At 52.0% G+C, this 12,281-nt stretch overlaps 1 long non-coding RNA gene across 1 annotated transcript in view; it reads right to left on the bottom strand.

Annotated features, from left to right (window-relative positions):
• Positions 1–1,343, bottom strand: part of LOC130680153 (uncharacterized) — a 35,423-nt gene extending 34,080 nt beyond the window's left edge. The window contains exon 1 of the long non-coding RNA XR_008993201.1: positions 1,216–1,343. This is a non-coding gene — a long non-coding RNA (uncharacterized LOC130680153). The remainder of the gene's footprint in view (positions 1–1,215) is intronic.
• Between the last annotated feature and the right edge of the window lie 10,938 nt (positions 1,344–12,281).

Raw genomic sequence — 12,281 nt, 5'->3', positions numbered from 1 at the left:
TGAGAGAAATCTTCTGCATCCGTGTTTTGTTGCCCTTGTCTAGCTTGGATTAATACTTAGTCTATAGGCACAGACCTGATCATCTACATTTGCCCTCTTACAGCACTAAATTAGGTTTTCTACCTTTATCTTTCATCTACCTACCACTTCAGCATTTTATTTAAAAATAATAGTAATAATAATAAGGGCCACCCGGCAGCAGCGGAAGCCAAAGAAGGTGTGACATGGCCATGAACACCACCTGAGGCAGAGGGAGAGGTCATCCCTACTTCTCCCCTCCTGCTATTCGCCGACCTCCCAGCAGGATCTGAACCCAGCCAGAAGCCAGCTGACAAACAGACGTCAGACACTGCCGCCTGTCACGGTCACAGCCTGGCCACAACAAAAACAGCGGAGACAAGAGAAAGGAATCTGGGAGCAAAGAGGCACAACGTAGAAAACTGTTTAAACATGTGAGTACTGAAAGAATAAGTTTGGATCAAAGCAGGAGTTTCAAGGAGGGGATGGTCATTACTACTACATATAGGATAAAGGTCAAAAGGAGGAGCAAACACACAGAAAATCACTGGTATTCTTCACTTGAGTGGCACAGAAAGCTAAATGGAGGTTTAAAGAGAAGTGCACGTATATGGAGGTGGTGGGCAGAACTGGACCTCTGGCCGCAAGAAAAAAATGATCAGCACTGTGAAAAGGCTACTGTGGGTAAGCTGGGGTTCCTATGGCCAGGATCCTCACTGAACTGAAACCACCTGATGATGTAACTGCCCTGTTGTTAGCCCACACTTTAGGCAAAAAGCTATTACTGCTCTATATAGAGAGCTCAGCCTAGTGCTCTGGGTGGAGGCAGAGACGCTAGTGCTCCACCTACCGCAGGAGAACAAGCGGGTAATAGACTCTTTCACCCCAAAGAAAGTTTAGCGTTCAATTTCTTTGGTCACATTGAATCCATAGCAGGCCCAAAGAGGACAGGAAAACAGATCTCTTGACAGCAGCGCTCGGTACCAGATGTTGCGAAAAGCTCGCAAGCAGTCTCCCGGCGCTGGGACAGGCGCGTCTGTGCAGTCCCCGTAGGAGGCCAGGGGCCGATCCCGGGCCTTCCTGCGGCCCGAGGGGCCTCGGTGGCAGAGGCCTGGGCCGGGCGCCCGTCGGCTTCCCAGAGGCCTACCCTGCAGGCCCGGAGGGTCGCAGGCGGGAACGTGCACCCTCCCAGCTCACCTGCAGCAGCCTGCGCAGCAGGGGGCGGGCACCGCGCCGCAGGGCCGCCTGGGCAGCCAAGGTCGCCGAGCGCGGACTCCGCCTTCCTGCGTAGAGACGCGGGCGGCCAGCGGCCCCTGCGCCCCGCCCACGCCACAGGCCGTCCCGGCCTCCTCCAATCGCAGCCTCGGAGGGCGGAGCGGGGCGGGGCCTGGCGCAGGGCCTCCGAACAGCGCCGGGCAGGTGCCGAGCTGGCCGGGGACGGACGTGGCGGTGGGAGCTGGCGCCGAAGCAGGCGAGCGCCTGACTCGCTGGCTGGTTCCCGTTTCCCATCACCTTTGACCTTCCGAGGCTGGTGGTTTATGTGTAACCGGAGCCGCTTCTGGTCACTGATGTTGCTTCGCTCACTTAGACTCACCGCACTACGAAGGAAACTTGTTAAAGTACTTGTATACAATCCAATTTCCTTTTTAATTTATGATGAGGTAGTTCTGAGACGGGGACCGTGGGTGTAGTCAGAGTAGGGTGAGGGCCTCCGCGAAAAGACCAAAGACCCCTACCAAAACTCCGTATTAAACAATTAAACAGAGTCACATTAATTCTCTAAGGTAAAATACCAAACTAAGAATGTAAGCATTCTTCAATAAAGATTAGTTAAAACTAAAAAGCCAGGAGTAATCTGGCCTGCAATGTTTGAACATCCCCCAGATAAGAAAGTACCTCAGCATAGCCCATGTCTCCATTGTGTCAATTAAATGAGGCTATTGTAAAATTTACTTTAACCTGCTAAAAGGCCCAATTTATCTTTAACTTTACTCAGATGCTGCTTTTCCTCCTCCAGCCCTAATCAAGTCAATAACTCAGCTCACCTTGAAAGCAAAACAAGCAGCCTTGACTAATATACTCCCAAACCAAGAAACTGCTATTCTGAGAAAGGATTAAAGCAGTAAATTTATGTTAACTCTGCAAAAGAGTCCGGAAAACTGGTAAGAAACTTAGTGTCTCTTCAAAGATAAACCTTAAGAGGCCATCTGGTGGGTCTGCATCCCTAGCTCTTTGTCTCTCAACTGCCTATAAGTCCCCTAGACAAGCACCACCCCGAGCTCTCTTGTCCCCTCCTGGCGTGAGCCAGGCGCTCTGTCTGTCCTCTCACTGTATCTCTCAATAAAAGTCTCCCTGGCTCTCCTGCCTTGACTGTTTGCTAAGTTCATTCTTCGACTCCGCAAACAAGAACCCTGGCATCAATGTGAACAGAAGTTCTTTACCATCAGTAATTACAGAAATGCAAATTAAGATGACAATTCAATGTCTAATCAGTAGGTAAATATCCAAATATGACAAAACCAAGTGTCATGAAAGTGTTTGAAGCAGGAGAAGCTAATATGCTAATCAGAGATGAATAATTCCATCAAATCCAAAATAACCTCTATTTAATATACCCCATTACTTTAAATACAATACACACACACGCACACAAATTCCCACCAACACAATGTGTTTATGGCTTGTAATTTTTATGTTATATATATATATGTAGAAAGATCTATTTTAGACTTATTAGAGAAAAATTTTGAGCATATATCACATCTTATTTTGTGCACACAAAAGCAAAGAAAACCAAATATATTCCTTGAGGCATTTCTAAATACTTTTACATGGGTGGCAGTCTGAATTCTGGAAACACGTTGCCCATGTTTTTCCATGAAGGAGATGGAAACCATTCCCCCAACCTTAACCCTCTCTTAATTTCTGCTCCACAGAACCTGTGAGCATATAACATGGTTCTGTTTTATGTCACTGACTTTGGGATGGTTCAATACTCAGTAGTAGATAAATGGAATGTCCCTCATTCGGACAGAACACTGGCAGGCTTGCACAACCTTTTTTTCTAGATCCTTCTGTCCCTTGGGTGACTTGTGTTCACATGAATGACCTTTATAGCACTCCAGTATCCCATTTACTGTCTCTCCTCACACACAGTGATGTCCTTATTTAAGCCACCTGAGCTGCCCTCTTTCAGTTTGCCAAAAAAGTCAGGGTTCCTCTGGGATTTAAAAGGCTGCCTATGAGGGCTTGAGATAAGGGACCCATGGAGGCCTTATCTTACTGCCCCTAAAAGGACCCTATGACTCCACCGTAGGATTACCAATAGGCATAACTCTGAGCTGAGCCACAGGTCACGAAGTCACCATGCCAACCTCCCATACATCATAAGGGACAACACAAGTAATAGTGTCTGCAGGTTGGGGTAAGGGCCACTCAGGGAGTGGAGCTCCTTGCCTTTGGCTAGTGTTCTCCCCCCGCCAAACGCTTACCTCTTCTGCCACAGCAGGTACAGGTGGATGTTCGCAAGGGCAGGGAGCCTCGGTGAAAGGGCGGGAGGAGCTGAGGCCCCTGGGCACTGGCAGAGGAGGCAGGGGCTGGGGCAGAGGGGAACAGGTGCTGACTGCTCTGATCCCTCCCCGCCTCAGGAAAGAGGAGAGTGACAGAGGAGACGATGGAAGTGAGGAGCAGGCGCCCCTGGGTGCTGGGCCCTCACCTGTTTCTGCTGCTCCTGCTGCCACATGTGCTGCTGAGCACAGGACAATCCTCGTACAGCCCCTCAGGCTGGAGGAATGTCTATGAGGACACAAGGCAGCCCAAGGAGGAGAGGCTGAAACCCTGTGAGGCTGCCTTCGACATGTATATCATCCTCGACGCGAGTGGCCCTCTCACCCTGGCCCCAGGTGCCCCTCAGGGTATGCCTATCCCAGGGTCACAGCTCTATGAAGTGGCCCAAGGGGACCCCTGCCTCAGAGAGGGGGAAGCAGGGACAGTTATCACTGGGTTGTTCTGGAAATAGCAATCATTCATGGAATGCACCTGGTTTATACATACTCTAAGAATGATAATCCTGACATCTTTAGAATTCTCAACCCCTAGTTTTCTCACCTTCTGTTGACAGTTTTAGATGCAGCCTAGAAAAGCAGAAGGAATGGTAAAGAGAAGGATGCCCTTGTGTCTGTGGGAATCTCACATGTATACGTGACATTCAGAATGTTTATGGGCATCAGGGAAGGACCTCCTTGCAGGCTTTTCTAAATCGTATGATATACAAAGGACATCAACCATCACAGCTCCAGGGAAAGAGCCCAAGGACACCACCCTTAGTTACTCCCCTTTCCATCCATGGAATCTTGACCAGAATCCTCAGTCAGGGAGCTTGCCCTCCATAACCTGGAAAGAGCAGATCTACACAGAGGAGCGTTTGCTAAGTCCTCTGGACCTTGGGCAAGTAGGGCTTGTGGACACACTTCCCACCTAGACAGAAGAGGCCATGAGGCCCCCACCCCCTTCAGCATCCTCACTCTCCATCAGGTGGGAGCTGATAGGAGGGAAAATCTGACAGTAGGGACAGGAAGGGCCTGTGGCTTCCCTGCCAGTCACCGCATGGTGATAGCAGAGCAGTGGCCCCTGCCTGCTCTTGCCTGTCCCTGGCAGTGCTGCTGAAAAAACCTTCCATGTCCAGAAGAGCTCTGCTCTGTAGACTGATAAGAAGGGAAATAGCCTGAGTAGCACATCCTCCCTGGCCTGAGGAGCAGGCACCTTTGGAGAATGACTCTCAGTGCCTCTGTGGGTGCTGGGAAAATGGTGGAGGGAGCAGAATTTGGGTGCATCAGGAGGAAGTACTGCCATGTCACATATGGACTTCCAAATGGACTCCCAAGCTAAGGGGGCATGCCGACATAGTGTGATGCCCAAGAACTGAGATCCAGCAGGGGATTATTGGACAGGACTGGGTTAGCCTCTGAGCCTGAGGCTTCTGAGTTTCTAAAAGGCTCATAATGGAGGATGGTGCCAAATGTCCTGCCCCCCTCAAACCCCTGAAAAGCGCAGGACTGGAGCAGACGGCTGGGGATGGACAGTCCAAGGGGAAGCGCAGACCAGGAGAGCCAAGAGAATCAGAATCAGAACGAGTTTTCCAACCGACACATCCTCTCTCAATCCTTGCATAATAGTCTCACCTACCCATGATCAAGCATCCTGGTTTGCCACGAAAAGCCCATCATCCCTGAGGACAAGTATCTGATTTGCCACCCTGCCTCCCCTCACACTGATCAGTCACCACCAGGGGAACCAGATGTTGCTGAGTGTGCATGACCAGCTTCACCTCTGTGGACGGGGAGGAGCTTGGCAGAGCCTGCTTTAGAATTCTCAACCCCTCGGACTCACATCTCCTTTGTTTTCAGGTCACACAACGCAGAGAGAAATTGGAAGGCTATACACCAGTTTACAGAGGAGTTGGTGCAGAAGTTCCAAAAGTATGGGCCTCTTCATGCTGTAGGGGGTCTGCCTGTGCCAAGCAGCAACACAGCTGCTTAGGCTTGATGGACATGGGAGGCCCTCGGGTCAGGAACACAGAATCCTTAAGTGGGAAAGAAGGAAGATCACACTGGGCCCATTGGGTTTTGGCAGCTTCTTTGGCTCCTGCCTGGGAGTTAGGCCACTTTGCAGGGAACACAGTCTGCCCATGAGGTCCTTACAGGGTGGGAAAGGAAGTCAAGTCAGGCTGACCAGTAACTCAGTAACCCAACACTTGGTTAAATGGTGGTGAGGGCAAAAATGAAGGGACAGAGTCTTGCCATGGTAACAAAGGACAAAGCAAGAATACCTAGGGAAAGAAATCAAGGATGGCCTCCCACAGCATGTGGAAACTTGAACTAGTTTTTGAAGGATGGGGAAGACAGAGTAACAGGCATCATCAAGGAGACTTCTTGTGTAGTGAATGATCCAGATCACAGGGTTGACTCTGGAGGGCTGGGAGGTGATGGTTCACAGGTGAGCCTGGGTCCAAGGCAATAGAGGCTCATAATGCCCGGCTGAGGGGTTTGGATATCTTCTGTGAGCATCAGAGAGCTACGGATGATTCTTGAACAGAGGTCTGACGTGACCAAACCTGTGCTTCAAGAAAAAAATCTCCATAGTTGAGGGTGAAATGTACAGGGACAAAAGCCAGGACCCCTAGGAAGCTCAGCTAGGGATCTATGGTAGCAATTTAAGTAAGGGATAATGAGGGTGAGGGCACCAGAGGAGACTGGCCATGGATAGAAAATGGAGGGATGTGATATGAGTGGCCACCAAGAGGGAGAATGATTTCTTGGAGATGAGAGGGAGGAGAAAAAGTAGGTGGGGAGGAAGGAAGGGTGGTGAGTGTGTCAAGACTTTTGCAGTAGAAAAGAAGCCAGTGGGGAACACTCATGCAGGGGTGTGTAGGCATCCATTTCCTTGTGAATGCATGGTGTGCGTGCATGTCACTTTTGAACAGGATAGGGATGGAGCAGGATGTGATCCTGGTACTCCTTGCTAGGGAGGAAATACATCTTACAAGGCTCAGAACTTCTCACTAAAGTTATGGGAAGTTCCAGAGCTTGGAGGAAAATAGGCCCCCAAACAGAGGAGTTCATGGGGAGCAGGGAAATGGGCATGCACACCTCTCCTCTCCAGCTAGTCTTTAGCATCTTTTTGCCTGTCGCTATGGCCTCACACTAGCCTGTGCTTCCTCCCCAGCCCAAAACTGAGGATATCTTTTATAACCTTTGGAACAGATGCCAACACCCTCATGCCTCTCACCTCAGACAGGTAAGTGATGCTTCAATTCCCTAAGGCAGCGCCAGCAGGCCAGGCCACAGGACAGCCAGAGGACTGAGGGGCTCCCTGAGGCTGCAGTGGGGGGCCCAGCTGGGCTGCCTGGGCTGCACTCAGCGCCCACAGTGACAGCCCTAGTTCCCTGGCTCCCAGGGACCCTTCCAGGCCTGACACTGGCTGAATCCTGTCCTGCTAGACACTCTCCTCTTCTCAGCCCAGCCCTCCATCTGCCCTCAGTCCTTCCCTCCACGCTCGACCCTTTCACTAGAACAGCCTGTGAGGATTCCCGGGATCGGGTGGAACAGAGGTGAGGTCCTTTATATTCACTGCTGGGCACCATCTGTTGTGTGTCATTCTCTGCCCTGTGCCACTGGGTAAAGAAGGAGACAGAATCAGAAAGAGGAAGGAAGGGATGGATGGTGTCCAAGTGTTGGTGCTTCATTGGAGGGGAGCATGTTCCCAGTGGTCAGTTGATCTGAAGAACTGGATTCTGAATGCCAGGCTGGGACAGGGTGCTGGAAAAAGGCAAGATGGGCCCATATCCTAGGTGGGTCACAGGTGGGAGGTGGTAAGTCTGTGGAGCTTCTGAGTGCTGGGAGGTTAAGATTCTCATGGAGACAAATGCCTAGAACCCACCTGAGAGTGGGTGGATTACCAGAGTCCCAGGACCTGTGGCACTGGGAAGAAGCCAGGAGCAGAATGAGCAGGGATGGCCGGCCAGCGGGGGAAGGAGCCTGGTGGCACCAGGGCATCGGGACAGCACTCCCAGGTCTGACCCTGAGGAGCAGGGAGCACAGGTGCACTCTGTGGGCTGGGTGACCATGCTCACACATGGTTGGCAGGTAGGGGAGACAGATCTGTGTGGGTTTGAGGTAGTAGAAATCTGCTCCACTGGAGGGACTCTGGCAGAGGGGGGAGAGAAACAGAGAGACAGAGAGAGGCAAGGGTGCTCGGCCTGGGCTTCCAGAGGAGCAAGTACCAGATAGGGGGAGGAGGACACTGCCACCGAGGCCCCATGAAACTAGAGAAGCTATGGGTAGGCTCATGGAGGACCTCCGTGACCCTCTCTGGGACGTGAGGTTGAAGCGCACTTCCTGGATAGTGTTCAGGACAGGAGTGGGCCCAGGAATGGGAACGATGTGAAACCCCGTGTCTTTGGGAGAGTGTTATTTTAAGAGGAGGTGGTCCTAATAGGGCATCAGGATCCTGGTGTCCCTTTCATGAACAACACTGGGAGCAGGGCTGGAGGGGCAGCTCTCCCAGGGGAGAGCCAGCTCAGACAAGAGATGCCAGGGGAGGGGGTTCCTGGGCAGGGACTGGGGTGGGCTCAGAGGGGCGGCACATTGGGGAGTGCAGGTGGCCAGTGGAAGATCTCCCTGCGGATCTTCCAAACTGTGGGGAGAGGAGGAGAGGGTGTTTGCATTGGGCTGGACAGGGCAGTGCTGGACCTGGGGCCCTCAGATCTCACTGCTGGGCAGCAACTCTCCTGCCATGGCGTGAACCCAGTCTTTAGGGCCCATGTTGTCCTTAGTCTTGCTGTGCCAGCGCACCTCATAACACAGGGTCAGCCTGACATAGGCCCCCCACGCCCTCCCAAGTCCCAGTGCCAACCTGAGCTGTGTGCACTAACAGGGCTCAGTCTGGGGGTCTCCATGCCTTCACGTGCATGGACAGCCCACAGGGCCACTTCCCCAGCCTCTGCTCTGCTCTTTGGGAGCAGCTGATGTCCAGCAGCCTTAGGCCTGTAATTCCACAGCTTCTTACCTCCTAAGCACCCATCCAGAAGGGGAGTGCCTTGGGGGGACTGAGTCACCTCAGCGGACAGAGGCACGGGAGGGTGGGACAGGCCAGTGGTATGAGAAGGATGACCTTCCCAAACTCAGCCTGGCATGTGGGAGGACAGTGTCCTCCCCAGGGGCCCTTGGGGCCGAGCCGTGCTGCCAGTCACACTGTGATGGGATTAGTCGGGATGTCCCCATGCTCACCATGCACAGTCAAGGCATTTCCATGAGTGAGACAGTGCTGAGCACAGAGAAAGCCTGGCCATAACCCTGGGACCAGCAAAGCAGTGTCCCCTCCCCAGCCTGCTCATGAGATGGGGCACTGGGAAGGTGGCAACTAGGTTGGCCAATGCCAGAGACACAGGGCAGAAGGGCAGGAACAGGGCTACTTGGCCCTCTCCCATCTGGGTGGGTCTGCAGGTGCAGGTGGGCCAGGACAGCCTGGGACTCTCTGTAAAAGGCAAGTCCTCATTCCAGCTCCCACCTGCTCTGATCTTTTTCAGCAATAAAATCCAAACCGGCTTGAGGCAACTTGAGTCTACAGTGCCTGGAGGAGTCCCAAATATTCACAAGGGATTTCGAAAGGTATAAACTCTAGAGCTCAGAGAACTGGCTCTGCTTTATCAAGCTCTTAGAGGATCATGGGATCTTCTCACACACCCCACACCTCCATTTTCCTTCTTTGTGTTTCAGGCAAGAGAGGAGATGCGGAGGGTCTACTACCAGGAAGGTAAGCTGCCTGGTGACTTCTTTGCAGTCAGGTCTGGGGACAGAGCCAGGCCTCGGCCTCAGTGAGGTATGGGGCTGGCCCTTTCCGGCCACACCCAGGCACTGACTCCTGGAGCTAGTTGCTTGCCCTGAGCAGTGAGGCTGAAAAACACCCCAAGTGATGTTTCTCGGCACAACATGGGGTCATGTGTGCACCTTCTTGGCTCATAAGAAATATGAGGTGCTGGCCCTGGAGTAGGGCTGCACGAAGAGGAAACGGGAAAACCCAAAGGGGCTCCGGTTTAAGACGAGAGCTTGATCTTCTCCCTTGCCGCCCACACATTCTGGCCCTGACCCTGACTCCTCCTCTCTTCACCTCCTTGCCTTTCATTGATGCTCCTGCTCAGTGTTTCCCACCGTGGAAAAGTCTGTGCCCAGCCCAGAGCCATCTTCCCCTTGACTGTAGGCTCTAGGAACATGTGTGGGCCCAAGGAAAGGCATTGAGCTGGGTGGGGAGTCTGCTGCTCAAGTGCCTCTGACCTCGTGCCCTGAACCTGGGTCTGCAGATGGCCACAGGAGTGCCGCAGCTGAGGTCTGGAGCTGGGCCGGGCCTGCACGGACCTGTAGGAATCTTGCATGGTGGGTGTGGTGTGCCTGCTCCTGCCTTTGCTCATCTGGAAGGCTATGCTCGTCCAGTGAAATTGCTGGAGTTGCCTTTCAGGGCAAAGGTTGTATCATCTGGTAGAAGTGACAGTTCTGTAGGAATAACCCTGAGCTGGGCTCAGTCTCCTCATTTTTAAAGTGGGTCCTGGGCTAGGGCCCCTTCTTGTCCCAGGAATAAGCTACGCAGCCTTCCAGGGATGTGGATGGCAGATGTTCGGGTCTGGGCATCCGCTCCTCAAGAGGGTGAGTGTGGGGAGCAGTACCGGGACCCTGGCAGCCTGTGGCGGCTGACCCCCGGTCCTTCAACCAGCGTGGCCACTCTTCCTCCTGCAGATTACAACATCATCAGCCTGGTTGTTGCTTTGTCGGCTGGGAAGCTGTCACCAGCAGCCCTTCAGGAGACTAAAAATGAAGTGAATCCAATCTGTCCTACCAGCACTGTGCTCCCTGTGTTTGGTGTTTGAGTATTTTATACTCAAGGTCTTCTTTCTCTTAGGCTAAGGCGGCTGGGAATTATGGGGCCAAGATATACCTCATCGGAATAAAAGATTATTCTAAAGACCACGTAATTCTGAACAAGTAACCAGGTGCCATATGTGAGTCTAGCTGGCAAAAGGTTTCAAAGGTGGCTTTCACAGGGTTGCCCAGAAGATGGGCCTGTTACCCTCCCCAAGTGTCTGCACAGCAGACGGTCCTGCAGAAAAAATAAAAGTGTTATGTAAAACACACACAACAGAGGTGACGGTGGAAGAACTTTCCATTCTCTGAGGGTGAGCCACTGGCAGATGCCCTTGGTGCCTAACATGGCATGAAGCAAGATACTGTCCCCTGGAATGGCCACCTCTGAGTCACCATTCCCTGGCTGTGGGCCCATGAAATCTTCTCTCCCTTGCAGCTGGATAGTATCGTGGAGAGGAAGAACCAAGTATACGGAACCAAAGGCTATGCATCCCTGCAGGACATTGTTTTCCCAGTGAGTGTGCACCTAAACTGAGCAGGGGAAAGGGGTGTCTTTAATCCATGCCCCTGCCAATCACTATCCCTGAACCTGCCATCCCTCTCTCTTCCAGCTCGTGCTGAATGCCTGTAATGAGATTACGGGTGAGGATGCTTACACGTACTGTGTGGGAGGTAAGGGCTGGAGCCACTGTTCTAGACAGAAGGGTGTGTGTGTGTGTGTGTGTGTGTGTGTGTGTGTGTGTGTGTGTTTGGAGGTGTATGAGTATGTGTTATGTTTACGTTTGCAGGGGAAGAGTTTGTGTTGAAGTGTGCAAGTGTGTTGTGTTGGGGTGGTATATGGGTGTTATTAGGGCTGGTGTGGGGATGCTCCCATGTGTGGTAGGAGTATATGGTCTGCATGCATGTGTGCGGTGTGGGCTGCATGTGGGGTGGTGTGAGTGGACTGTGCAGTCTATGTGTGTGGTGTAGATAGGAGGGGTACTTGCATGGAAGTTTGTAGGGCAAATGGGTGTGCTTTGGGTGTATATTAACATGTGTTAGTTTGCAGGGTATATGTCAAGGGTTGTGGTGTGTGTGTGCGTGTGTGTGTGTGTAATGACTTTTTCCCCAATACTACTGAGACATAATCGACATGCAGCTCTGGATAAACTGAGGTATACCACATAATGATTTGACACACATGTATTGCAAAAGAAGTAGCACAGTAAGTACAGTGTAATTAGTTTTTAAAAAACCAGAAAGAATGTATTATAAAAGCCCTCCAACCTTCTCCATGAGACTGAAGCTGGCCAGATCCCCTCTCGGGCCTCTCAAGCTCAGGACTCACAGCCCCGTGAGCTGAAGACCAGAGTCCAGAGTGTCACAGAGGCTTATCCCCCAGAGGAGCTGCATGATAGCTATGCAGATGGGTGTAGAGCAGAGGTGGCATCCTATGTGGTCATGGGTTGGGCACTTGAGATCAGATCCTGGCCCTATGCCTGCCAGGAGTTGGGTGTAAGCCACCTGCCCCATCCTGACCCCATAGTCCATCTCTGTAATGTTGGGGTAGTAATGCCTAGCTCATGGGTGTTTGTAGGTTTAAGTGAGAAAGTGTACAGAATGGCACGGAGTAGATGGTCTGTTAGAGGGAAATGTCCTTTTAGATGAACACACAAGTTGAAGCAATTGGCTTGTGGTTCCTTCTGGCTCCTGGCTGTGGCGGCAAAGACATACTTGTTTTTGTTTCTCACGCAGAGCCTGATCACTCCACGTGCAGGCAGCTGAACCTTCCCTTCCCTGTTCATACGAATATGACTCATTAGTTTACATCTCTGTCTTGCAGAGAATTTGTAAGCTTCATTTTGATCTGAT

The sequence above is a fragment of the Manis pentadactyla genome, chromosome 13 (assembly GCF_030020395.1).
Source record: "Manis pentadactyla isolate mManPen7 chromosome 13, mManPen7.hap1, whole genome shotgun sequence".
Lineage (NCBI taxonomy): Eukaryota > Metazoa > Chordata > Mammalia > Pholidota > Manidae > Manis > Manis pentadactyla.
The sequence above is the reverse complement of the archived record's forward strand: the minus strand, read 5'-3'. Positions and strand labels throughout refer to the sequence as shown.